Below are 14,166 nucleotides of genomic sequence, written 5' to 3'. Positions count from 1 at the left end.
ATTGTGGGCCTAACTGTATACAACTGGAGATAATGACATGAGTCCAGCTATATGGCTGACAGAAGTAATAGTTTATTCATATAGGCTTCTGGAAAAATAAGGCCAAATACAAGACTAAATGTCAAATGAAAAGAGTTCTGGATTGTAAAATATTGGTGCTGGCAATATTAGGAATGGATTGGAGCCTGAAAGAATATGAATCAGCACCAGAGTTTCATCAGAACAATTTTCCAAAGCAAACATTGTCGTCTTTGATGATCTATATTTATTGATTGTTGTTGTTATGTAAACTCCCAAAAACAAATAAGTATTTATCTTTGGGATTCATGAGTCCCCATCAATTTCCACTTAGGAGTGATGAACCAGCTTATGTGAGATCTAATGAGATGATGTAAGACTTTGGAGACACTGTCAGATGAAATATTAATAAATTAATTAAAACCCCATGCATTTTGTATTCAGTAGTCACACTTTATTTAATCGGGTGTCCCAACAGTCACACCAACAGGGTCATGTTAAAAATTAATGTAAGCTTGGGTAACCTCTGTCTTCCTTATATATATATATATATATATATATATATATTGCTTTGCGAAAATAACCATACCTCTTTAACGTCCCCATACTTTGTCTCTATTAACTGCAAACTTCAATGTGGTTTATTGGGATTTATGTGATAAACAACACAAAATAGCATATGACTGTGAAGTGGAAGGAAAATTATGCATGGTTTTCAACATTTCTATTTTATAAATGTAAATGTGAAACGTTCCAGCACCTTTTAATGAGGTAATTGCCCTCTAATTAGTTTATAGAATTTACTTGTATATAATTTAAACCATAAAATAAAATGAATAAATATATCTGTTCTGTTAAGGATGGCATCAGCATGACACGGCTTCAAATTTACCAAGATATGGACTACTGCTTAAACTCACAGTGTAGGAGGCAGTGTAAGGAGAGCAATAATCAGAGAAGGAGCAAAAAGACCTATCACAACTCTGTGTTACCTGCACAGCTCAGGTAGGAGAATCTGGTGGTGACACATTGTGATGGCAGGGTCATGCTGTGGGGAAGCTTTTTTTTTCTCCACAAGGACTGGGGAGATGATCCAGGGTGAAGGGAAAATGGATTCTTTTCTGGCAAACCCAGAAAAATCCCTTTCAGCTGTTGCAAAGTACTTGAGTCTGATGGGAAGCTTCACCTTCAGCAGAGCAGCAATCCTATACTAAAGTGAGAGCTACAGTTCAAAGATAAAGTTTATGGTTGTAACGTGCAAAATGTCAAAAGCTTTTGGGGTGCTAATACTTTTTGCGCTGCACTGCACTCTGTGCCTGTCTTTTATTATTTCACTTATAAAATAGATTAGATTTCTAGTCTAGATTATGGGACCCCATTTAAAAACAATGGGCACCATAAGCATTCCAGAGGTTTTACTTTCTCAAATCTGTTTTAATTAATCAAAATATATTTGTATGGCACATTTTTCACAAGCTCCACCATTGGACCTGGTGTAGGTTATGGAAATTGTAGAAAAATATTTATAGCCATGTTCATTTTAAAGGGATTGTGAGTGGACTGCAAAAACGTTTACGTGGAGGTTTAAAGTAACACACCATTAAATACCAGCATACATGGCTACCTTGCAGATTATTGTTTACTGAAAAACATGGACACTGTCACACACTTACACATGAATGCATATCCACATTATGGTCACATTTACACATTTATCTTCTTAATCTGTACACATTAAATTTGATTCAACAGTGAAGAAATGACACAAACAGCACATAAAAGAGATGTTTGTGTGTAAAAAGACGGTACAGCCGTTTTCATGCCAACATGCATCTGAAAGGAACAATGAGAAAAGATCCACAGACGTCGATTGATTAATGTTAATTTTGGGAGAAATTGAACTGTGACAAATGAAAATGTGTCACCTCGGGGAAGTTTGGATGTGGTAAATAGTATTTAAGTTATTTGTTCTTCAAACACAAATATGGGGAAAAGGTTTAAGATAAGGAAAGAATTTGATAAAAGTCTGGAAAATAAATTATAATTCACTGGCAATGATCTATTTATGTATGTGCTGGGAACCTATTTGTATGATTGCTATTTGTGGTCAGAAAAAAAAGCCTTTTGCTTAGACATCAAAATGCTATGATGCTAATGGTCTTCTCTAGCTTCAGTTTGGAATATTTATTGCTCCTGGAGTATTTCTTTCTTTAATACAATACAAAACATGCAAACCTTTCTTCCTGTGTGATCAATATATTTTATCTAAAAAAATTCAAAGGGGAGCTAAGATTAAATTTTCTTGCTGTCCTTAAACAAAGATGATTTGACTCCAGCTTCTAATTAAATTAAGGGAGTCGTTCAATATTTAAACATACCCTTTCATGCTTTGGCGCTGAGTGTAAGGTGAGAAAATCAATCCCATAATGCGGCTCAGACCAGACACAGTTTAGCTTAAAATAAATAATAGACAATGTAAAATAAGTTTAGCAATCATCAGATTTTACCTCAATTCACACTTTTAGAAAGGTTTTGAATAAGTTGCCTCAGTGTATTTAATAGTGCAAAGTAGTACATTAATTCACATTAATGTACTAGTTGTGGAAGGAAAATTATGCATCATTTTCCAAATTTTTTACCAATAAAAATCCGACTGTGTGTGTTTGTATGCAGCCCCCTTTTCACTTATACCACTAAATAAAATGTTGTCCAACAAAATGCCTTTAGAACAAACTGTGTCATGAAGACCAAGAGACACATCAGACTGGTCAAGGATAAAGTTGTGGATAGGTTTAAAGTGTTAGATTATAAAACAGAGTTAGGTTATAAAACAATAATCCAAGCTTTGAACAACTCACTCAACACTGTTCAATATATATTTGTGGAGTGGAAAGAAAAATGCAATTTTTTCCAATTTGCCATTGGAAAATGTTGCAAACAATGTATCGTTTACCTTACTTGTCACATTCATGCAACCTTTTGTGTAAGTCCATCAAATAATATCCCAATAATTCACATTGACGATTGTTGTTGTAATGTGACAAAATGTGGAAAAGTTAAAGGGGTGTGAATACACAATTTTGGACAGACTGCATAAGGTTTGCAATGTGTAGATATCCAAACTGAAGCAATGCTGGAATGGGTTTTTGATTAATTTTCTGCCAATTATTATGATAACTTCAGTTTTAAACTGAACATCAGGCTTGAGCTGCTTGTCTAACATTTACATGGGGAATAACATTGTTATAAGGAGGAAAAAGCAAGATGTTTATTTCTCTATCTGTTCAAATGGTTTTAGATCAACATGTAAGAATGATCGATTGTGTTACTATGTGTTGTATAATTGGAATAGATAAACCTGCTGTACCTTGAGCATCCTTCCCTCCTTACTTGCTTTGCTTGCTTTAACAGGATATCTGTTATTGTCAGTCCTACGGCAATGGAAAGCTGTGAAAAGAGACCCACACATGCTCCTATCATGTTACAGGGACTGCTCTAATAGAAAACGTGCTCTGTGTTAGGAACCTGCTTGCCTAATTGGTAGGACCTCAGCATGAGCCATCACTGAAAGCCATCAATGATTTAGATCAACAGCCCTCTCCTCACTCCTTAGCAGAATCTGAAGGTGTGCCGGCACCATCATTCATCACTAGAATGTTATGAATTCTCCTCCTGATTCCCACTGCAGGACCATGAGCAGCGGCCCCTCAGTTCATCTCTGCTTCTTTAACAATGCGTAACATCCGTTTTATCAATCACCTTCACCGCCCGGCAAACGTTATTGCTAATAAAAGTGTGATCTGTTTTTATTTACATTTGAATGGAAAAATGTCATGTCCACGATGGTTCACATCTTTTTCAATAATCAAGCGGAAAAGCTTTTATTGACTATTACAGCAACCAAACGCTTCTCATAATTGCTGAAAATCTTTTTGCATATCTCTGCTGGTATCTTTGACCATTTTTTAACTCCCTCTGCTGATTCTCCATCAGTTTCAAGTGGGGACTCTGACTGGGCTACATCAGAACCTTGCAGTTTTTGGGCTAACCATTTACTTACCACTTTACCAGTGTGTTTTGGGTCTTTGTTATGACAAACATCTGATGTTTTGACCATTTTTTTTGTTGCAGACTGTCTGATGTTCTTGTTAAGAATCTTGATGCAGTCTACTTTTATTTATATGTATTTTTAATAATACTTTGTACTCTGGCCACTGGATCTTGAAGACATTTAGATATGTCCTTTTAGCCTTTTCCTGAGATGTGGGTAGCCACACTGTGCAGTCAAAGGTTCTCGCTGAGCTCTTCTGTTTTAGCCTTAACTTGCCACATACCCACTGCAGAGGTGCTGTTTTTTTCACATTTTGAGTTAATAAAATAGCTGTTACCAATTAATCAGGGTAATTAGAAGGCTTTAGAACAGCATAGACTCTTTGGAGTGGTATAGAAGCTTGAGTTTCCCCACATTTTCTCACAATTTGCAGAAGGAACATCGTAGTATCACATGTTGACATATCCTTTCTAGAAGAATGATTTTGGTCCATACAAAGATTACTTCTTAATCTTCATTAGGAATCTAAATCTAATTCTACTAGTGGTATGAAGCATTTTGGAGTCACCTTTACATGTAGTTTTCTTTTGAAAAAGCAAGGAAATGAAATAATTTTATTCTAAGACATTGACATGAATTGTTTCCTTGTGTCACACCTTAGTAATCAATAAAATCTGTTCTCAAAGTTATCCAGACAGATGCCATTTATTCCTACTACCAAAAACGGTATCCAGCTGGGACATTTCCCTTGGGCATCTGAAGACCATGAGACTTTGATCAAAGCAAAATCTTCTGATCACATGAAACATACATTGATTTGATATCACCATAACACCAGGGGAAATATAGGACCTGAGAACCGCCTCATTACTACTGCCCAAAAAGTAGAAAAACATGCTGGCATCAGCAGCACTTCAGTGGGAGATTCCTCTGTGACAAGGACCTCAACTCTGGAATATGGATGAAGAAACTGCCAAAAACATTGTGTGCAATGCTCACTATTTTAGGGGGTGGCAGGATAACAGCATCCACCAAGCTGGCAAAAAAACACAGACTTGGCTCCAGGAAAGTTTATTGAAAACTGAACTGATCATCATCCTCCAACATACCTGAACCTTTATGGTTTACCAAAAAACTTTAATAGAAACATCTTTTGAAAAGGTTAGAAAGCATATGGGATTATTTCTGAAAAGACCTCAGGCTGTCTTGATGCCACAGGTAAATCAACAAACTGTTATTTAGAAATCTAGATCTTTGTTTCTTTCCTTTATCTTTTATATTAGAATAATTTATAAAACACACAAAAATACTTGTGCTTTTTGAAACATATCACATCAATCTCCCAATTATCAAAATGTGGAAAAATGAACATTTTTGTAAACTAAAATCTAAGGTGTGTATTTCTTTTGATACCCCTAAATAAAATCCAGTACAACCACTTGCATTCAGAAGTCAGTTTGTTTTAACTTCACTATAAATGCAGCTTTTCAGTGAATGCCATGGCAGTTTGTTAGAAACAAATTAGTGAACAACCAGCAACATGACGAACAACGAAAACAGCAGACAGTCCACGGATGTAGTAATGGAGAAGTTTAAAGCAGGTTAGGTTATAGAGTAATATATCAACACTGTTCACTGAGCACTGTTCAGTCCATCATTTGAACAGGAAATGGGTATGAAGAAGCTGCAAACCTACCTAGGAATGGGCCAGTCTGGGCAAATAGCGCATTAACCCAGAAAAGCATCCAAGAGACCCAAAGTCACTTTGGAGAAGCTGAAGAGTTCCACAACTCAGGTGGTGGAATCTGTCAACAGAGCAACTTTTAATGTAAATAGTTTAAAGGAAGCAGCAAGTGGTCCAACATGCAGTTTGCCACTCATCAAATAGGTGTTACACATCAAACAAGTGGAAGAAGTTGTTCTGATCAGATGATACCAAACAAAACATTTCAGCCTAGAGACAAAATGCTATGTGTGGAAGAAAACTAAAAGTCCACATCACCCTTAGCAGATCATCCTCATGGGGAAGCACAACTGTGGCAGCATCATGATGTTGTTTCAGCAGGGACTGGGAATTTAGTCCGAAGCATTTTCCTTCCCTTACACAATCATTGACTGCATTGTGTTGGATTATTACAAATTCTAATGAATGACACAGATGTTTTTGGCTGTAACCTGACAAATTGTCAAAAACGTCAAGGTTTTGTATAAAAGCATGTCCAGCCTCATTATCTCTTTGCTTTCATGTTCATGTATTGTTCTCAGATGGATGAACAATATCTTTCTGAATTTTGTTTCTCTGTGGATGAACTGAACTGTTCCGTGGCAGGCTCCCAGGCTCCCAAAGAGGGTTTGCGATCCACATACCTCAGTAAAGCAATGTCCAATATATTGAAAATAGCTACAACTACAAAAATATCACTTTCATGTTCTTATCAAAAATAGAGGCCACAGTCTTCACTGCTATTCCTTAGAAAGAGCCCAGCTATCTGTCCACCGGCCTGAAGGAAGCCTTGTGCTACCATAAAGCAGTTCTGATTTTATTGCATATCCTTTTTGCCTCCTAACTTTCTTCTCTTCCAGCCTTAAGTCATCACTAACAATCCATCCTTCTTTCTCAAACGTGGTTTTGCCAACTAAGGTAAGGTAAGGTAAGGTAAGGTAAGGTAAGGTAAGGTAAGGTAAGTTTATTTATATAGCACCTTTCAGCAATGAGACACTCAAAGTGCTGTACATACAATTACAATACAATCACAAAGCAAATAAATACAGACACAGACACAGAAAAACAAATCAAATGATAAAATCAAACAACAGAGGTAATTTAAAAAAGTTAAATAAAATAAAATAAAGAGAATAGAATGATGGACAAGAAAATGAAAGGAAAATTGGACTGAAAACGCAACTAATCATGCCTAAATGGCACAGTTAAAGGCCCCTCTCAAAACAAATACGTTTTTAATGTTGATTTAAAGCAACTTAGGGTTTCGGCAATTTTACAGTTTTCTGGCAGTTTATTCCAGATTAGTGGAGCATAAGAACTAAAAGCTGCTTCTCCATGTTTAGTTCTGCTTCTGGGTATGCAGAGTAGATTTGAGCCAGAAGACCTGAGAGGTCTGGGTGGTTGATACACTGACAACAAGTCTGTAATGTATTTTGGTGCTATGCCATTCAGTGATTTATAGACTAACATAAGTATTTTAAAGTCTATTCTCTGAGCTACAGGGAGCCAGTGTAGGGACTTTAGAACCAGGGTGATGTGCTCCACTTTCTTAGTTCTAGTGAGGACGCGGGCAGCAGCATTCTGGATCAACTGCAGCTGTCTGATCGGCTTTCTAGGCAGACCTGTGAAGACACTGTTGCAGTAATCAATTCTACTAAAGATGAACGCATTAATTAGTTTTTCAAAGCCTTGCTGAGACATTAGTCCTTTAATCCTGGAGATGTTCTTTAGGTGATAGAAGGCCAACCTTGTTACTGTCTTTATGTGCCTCTGAAGGTTCAGGTCTGAGTCCATCACTACACCCAGGTTTCGAGCCTGACTGGTGGTTTCTAGCTGTATTAACTGAAGCTGTGTGCTAACTTTTAAACGCTCTTCCTTTGGTCCAAAGATTATTACTTCAGTTTTGTTTTGATTCAGCTAAAGAAAATTTAGGCCCATCCATGCATTGATTTCTTCTAAGCATTTACCCAGCGCTTGAATGGGTTCATGGTCACCTGGTGACATCGTAACGTATAGCTGTGTGTCGTCTGCATAGTTATGATAACTTATGTTGTTGTTTATTAAAATCTAAGTTAGGGGGAGCATGTAGATATTGAATAGGAGGGGCCCTAAGATGTACCCTTAGGGAACGCCACATGTGATTTTTGTGGTCTCTGATGTAAAGTTACCTACTGACACAAAAAAGTCCCTGTCCTTCAAGTAGGATTTAAACCAGTTGAGTGCTGTACCAGAAAGGCCGACCCAGTTTTCCAGGCGCTCTAATAAAATGGAGTGATGAAGAGTGTCGAATGCTGCACTAAGGTCCAATAATACCAGCACTGTGGTTCTTCCACAGTCTGCATTTATACGGATGTCATTGAACACCTTGACAAGAGCAGTCTCTGTACTGTGGTGAGCACGGAAGCCTGACAGGAAGACATTGAAGCGGTTGGTCGTTGTTAGGAAGTTGTTTAACTGCTGAAACACAGCTTTTTCAATAATCTTACTGATGAAGGGGAGGTTTGATATAGGCCTGTAGTTCTGTAGTAGCAGCTTATCCAAGTTGCTCTTTTTCGATAGAGGTTTGATAATTGCTGTTTTTAGGGCCTGGGGGAAAACACCTGACAAAAGGGACGCGTTTATTATTTGTGTTAAATCAGATGTTATTACAGGCAAAGCTTTCTTAAGGAAAGCTGTGGGTAAAACATCGAGACAGCAGGAAGAAGAGCTTAGTTGCTGTATGATTTCTTCCAAGATTTTGCAGTTTATTTGGTGAAATTGGGAAATTTTGTCAAAATCAGTTCTAGTTGGAAACAACATTGGTACTGGAGTTGATGTGGATGTGCTGACTGCCCCTCTGATCTTTTGGGTTTTTTCAGTGAAGAATTTAGCAAATTCATTGCAGGCCCTGGTAGAGTGGAGTTCAGATGCTACAGTTACAGGAGGGATTGTTAACCTGTCGACCGAGGCAAATAATGCACGAGCATTGTTAATGTTTTCGCTGATGATCTCAGAAAAGAAAGATTCCCTTGCATTTTTCAGTTGTAGGTTATATCTGTATAGTCTCTCTTTATAGATAATATGGTGAACCTGGAGTCCAGTCTTTCGCCACCTGCGTTCAGCTTTTCGACACTCCTTTTTTTCACTTCTGACTGGTGGAGCACTTCTCCATGGAGACATTTTCTTCCCAGAAACAACTTTCACTTTAATTGGAGCAATTGAATCAATGATGTCCGAGATTTTAGAATGAAAGTTTTCTACCAAGAATATTCTCTGAGATATCAGAGACCATGTTACTGGTACCAATCATAACTTCTGTGTTTTTCTTGTTGCAGAAGTTTTTAATCCCATCCACAGCTGTGTTGCCCACTATTAGGGTTCTTGGTCCGGTGGGGCGCTTTTTCTCTGGCAATTCAGGAGAAGACTGTTTAGAATGAAGGTTATTCTCAAACCTTTTATTATTCTCAGAAGATGGATAATTTTCCTGGTTTTCATTCTGTAGTGGAGCAAATCTGTTTTGGAGGGGAACTCCATTATTTCCAGCTGTCTCACTCCTATCAGTTGTTGTGACAGCAGCTCGCTGTCGAAGTCTCCTTTTCCCAGGGGAAACGGGGGCATTTCTCTGTAATTCTGGCCATTCTAATTTATTTAATTGCTGAGATCTTCCAGTGAGTCGTCCACCTTGATTTTTTTGGGCATGTGCCTAAAACATGCCAGGGGGGTCTGCCGGTAGGTTTATTCTCAGTGTTCTGATTGCCGGCTGAGTTGTTGAGTTGGCTGTCACTGTTTGGGATCACAGGCAGAGTTGAATCATCATTGTACCCCATATTCACCTCCACATTCACTTCTAGTCGGTGGATTTTCATCTCCAAAGCAGCCAATTTCTTTACAAGTTTGTCGAAGTCCTCTGTGGTGAAGGGAGGCATTTTGTGCTGATTGACTGGCGTCAACTTGTCCTGCTTTTGAGTTCGATTATAAAAACATCAAAGTCCTTTAAAAAATAATAATAATAATCCTTGGGAGTCGCTGGTAAGAAGTTGTTTTAGTCCAATATTTCCGTAATTTTGGCTAAGAGATAAAAAGTTAGGAGTAAAAGAATGCAAGCAAGCAGGGAGCTTAGGAGAAAAGCTTCTGAGCAGGCAGAGAGGAGGTAGAGATAGTCCCAGCCAGGTGCTGGGGTCATTTGGGATTTAGCACTCGAAACACGTGAAAATATCAAAGATGAGAAGCTAGCACAAACTTTATTAAGATTGCATTTGCATTCATTTCAAAAGCATCACTGAGCTCATGTTTTTCTCTCTTTTGTTTTTATTAATTTACCTTAAATTGGGTGATGACATTGGATGAATACTGACAAGGAAGTTGATGTCCTGAATGCCAGGAGGTTAATGAACAGATTCAAGCATTGTTATGTTTGATGCAAAGGAAGATTACTTTATCACAGTCACGACATGATTCCAAATTGTAGATCTAAAAACACTGCCAGAAAACTGATAGAAGTGGTAGATTTTGCTCTATAATATCAGCATGTTTATAATGTTTCAGTAAATGTGGAAGAGTAAAACATTTTTTAGGAGATGATGAGGACTGAGCAATTCGCATTTTGTAGAGTGCTAAAGTTTGGTTACATATATCGATTAATGAGATAAGAACCAAACCCAAGGTACTTAAACTGTAAGAGTCACAGTCCAATGTCTTTGAAGGCAGCAAAGATAAACGGGGAGCAGTGGTTCTGCTTGACTTCCTCCACAGTGACAGTTAGGTTTGTATCTGGAATTAGGATAGCTGCCTTTCATCCTCTGTTGAAAAGCCACTGAGTTTCATAGTGACAATTTAAATATTGAAATTTGATTTAGCTGCAGTGACTAATACTGTTATCAGATGTATTCTTTAACCTTAAATAACTAATTTAGATGTGTCTGCTTTTCTTAATGGATTATTAATTATGTAGAGAATGTTTAGCTCTTCGTGAAAGAGTGGACTATTGTGACTATGAATCTGAATATATTATTTAATATTTAATATTAATACCTTAATATTTTATCAAATAATAGTTCGGTCTGTTAAGGGTTGTCCTGTGAATACCAGCCCAATGAGGTGGTGGTATTAGCACAAAATCAAAAGGGTGAGCCAATCTCTGACATTATTGAACAGCAAAACTCTGCACACACATGGAATGAATTCACATAATTTCAAGAAATTATGTGAATTTATTAACAAACAAAAGTCAACTCAAAGTCAAACATATTTCAATCAAAAAACTCTTCACCATGCTAAAACAATCAAACTAAACTACCAAGCAGAATGAAAGAATACGGGAGACTAATGGGCTATATGCAATATAAAAAAGTTGATCAAAGATGGTTGAAAACCATGACCGAAAAGGTGATGCAACATTACCATGCAATGCTTATGTTTGAGAACCAAGGATTATTTTGAAGAATCTGGAAATGAGGTTAAGTTAGTCTTGGAACCAAATTAGGCTATAATCAGCATACCTTTAGACAACCCTTCACGATGCAAGATCAGATAATGTCATGGAGTGACATTTTGGACTTTGTGGGTTCTTGTGATGGTTTATTTTGTAATTTAGATTCTCCTTATGGCTCTTTGTTTATTTCTTAGGTTATTGTTTCTATGTTCCCCTCTATTTTCTCTGTTTACTTTAGTTCATAGTTATTCTAGTTCTTTATTTCCTCCTCTGATTTATTCTCTTGCTTAGTTTGTGTTTTCTGTCCTTTCACTCTTCCTCAGCCTTTGTATTTGTTTCACCTGTTCCTGTTCCTTCCCTGCCCCCTTGTCGCACCTGTTCCCTGTTCCGTTGATTATCTGCTTTGGTTATTTCCCCAGTATATTAGTTGGTTTGGTGTCTCTCTTCCAGGCTGGTTCCTTCTGTTATTCTGTTGATTACCCCTTTCCCTACCATGACTATGTTTTGTTTTTGCTTCGCTTATGCTACGTTTTGCTAAAGTACCTGCAGTGTTTTGAAAGTTTTGGATTTTGTCTCTGGATTCATACCTGCAGTGTTTTTGTTACGTTTCGACCTTTTTTTAAGAATAAACTATGATGCGGCTACCGAGCTCTTGTCAGCGCTTTGGTCCGACCCGAGATCCTTCTCCGACAAATAAAATATTATTTTAATAAAATAATGTTTTAAAGAATGATCTGCTGAATAAAACCAACCTTCTGGATGACTAATTCTCAATGGTGTTTCATTAGCTGCCTTTATTTATTAAAATAATATTTAAAGAAATATTATTAAGGAAATAGTAAAATATTTAAGGAATAATTTTGGAAAAGAGCCAAATCTTTCTGCAGAAAATGGGCTTAATGGTGTTTCATTAGCTGCCTTTATTTATTAAAATAATATTCCGTCTAATATTATTAAGGAAATAGTAAAATATTCAAGGAAATATTTCAGAAAAGAACCAAATCTTTCTGGAGAAATGGGTTTAAGTATGCAAGCACGTGTTCTTAGCTGTTAGCAGTTAAAGCTAACAAAAGAAGCTGATAGCTTGGCACCAGAATCAAACACACACCTTTAAAATACCGTTAATAAAGGGTTAAAATGCATAGGCGCGGACGGCGCGTTATGATCAATGTTCTGTGTTTAAAATCACCCTTTAAATAAAGTTTTTCTTAACTTTCAAAACACACAAACACAGAACACACAACTGAGCACGTGTGCTGCAGATAGCCTGCTACCATTAAGATAGCAGAGTTTCACAAGCAAAACCAAATTTCATTAAAATGAAAAACGTTAAAATTATTTCATTGTAAATACTTCTATCTCTCTGCCCAAACCCGTAAGCTCTCATGAACCGTGCTGAGGGAAAGTTGTCCGTTTGAAGAAACTCTGTGAACAAAAGGTTAGCTACAGCCAACCTCCGGAGCAGTGGCTGGGTGGCTCGTTCTGTCCGCTGACCACACTGCACGTTAACTCCCGTAACCACGGTGATGCGGTGCAGTTATCCTCGTTTCAGACCGGGAAACTGCTGCACTCGGCGTTGTAGAGACAAGGTCCCTGCTGGGAAACTCTCTATAACACAGTTTGATCTGTAGAACAAAGAAACAAAAGTCAAGCCATGCTTGTACCTTAATTATCCCCTTCTATAAATGAATACTGGATTCTTCCAACAGTAATTCATTCATACTTAACTTAGTGCATATGATTGCGTGATCTTATCCAGTTTGAAGAGTTTGTCTGTTTGCCTGCAAAGAGACATTAGCGCGCTGTGTCCCTCCTGTCCCGGTCGTCACCAGCATGGAAGAGATTGAACCATTGGAGAGGTGGGGGTTTTATACGGCTAGTGGCATCATGGAAAGTTTGCTGTTACCCCCCCTTGGCTGTTCCAGAAGTAGGTTAAATGGTATTTTTTTGAAAGTTCCAGAAAAGTCTGTACTGCATCTTGATGTTTTAATCCATGGCTGTCTTCCCAACAGGACCTTTTAACCTCCGCTGCTGCTTCACTGGTTAGATGGGTGGGGCAATTTTACCTTTACTGGAGGTGCAGAGAAACAGTGAGGACTTATAGTATTAGAATCACATAAAAAAATGCTTCCTTAATATTTGGTAGCAACATCTGCCTTCAAGCATTTTAAATAACTGGCAATTAGTCTTATACATCTCTTTGGATAAATGTTTGCCCACTAGTCTTTGCAGTGTTGTTTTTATTCAGCCACATTGGAGAATTGAATAGAAAAGGCCTGTTTACCATCATATCAAAGCATCTCAGTTGGATTTAAGTTCAGGCTTTAACTAGGCCAATCCAAAAAATGTTTTGTTGTTGAGCTATTCAGAGGTATACCGGTGTACCTCAGATCATTATCCTGCTGTTTAATCCAAGTGTGCTGGAGTTTAGGATTATGAACTGATGGCTTGACATTTTCCTTCAGGATTTCTGGCAAACAGCAGACTTCATGGTTTCATCAGGAGCAAGTTGTCCAGCCTGCCATTCGCCCATGGATTTTGGTTTTGCCCAGTTTCTCTTACTGTTGAATTATGAACAATGACCTTAACTGAGGCAACTGAGACCTGCAGTCCTTTCAAAAACATAAAGGGGTTCTTTTGTGACCTCCTGGATGAGTATATATTGGTTTCTTTGAGTAATTTTGGTAGGTCAGACATTCCTAGGAAGGTTGACCACTGTTTCATGTTTTCTCTTTTTCTGAATAATGGCTCTCCCTGTGGGTCGCTAGAAATGGCATTATGACCCTTTTCAGACTGATAGATGTCAAGGACTTTGCTTCTCATATTTTTTGACCTTCCTTAAATTGACATCTTTTTTAGATCTGTGAGCCTACTTCATGTTGTCTCACAGGTTCTGTATAAGTGATTGTTTTTATTCTACAGGTCTGGCAGGTCAGGCCAGGACTTGTTAAGTCAAAATGAAAT

This window comes from Girardinichthys multiradiatus, chromosome 8 (genome assembly GCF_021462225.1).
Source record: "Girardinichthys multiradiatus isolate DD_20200921_A chromosome 8, DD_fGirMul_XY1, whole genome shotgun sequence".
Classification (NCBI taxonomy): Eukaryota; Metazoa; Chordata; class Actinopteri; order Cyprinodontiformes; family Goodeidae; genus Girardinichthys; species Girardinichthys multiradiatus.
This window is presented reverse-complemented; position numbering follows the sequence as displayed.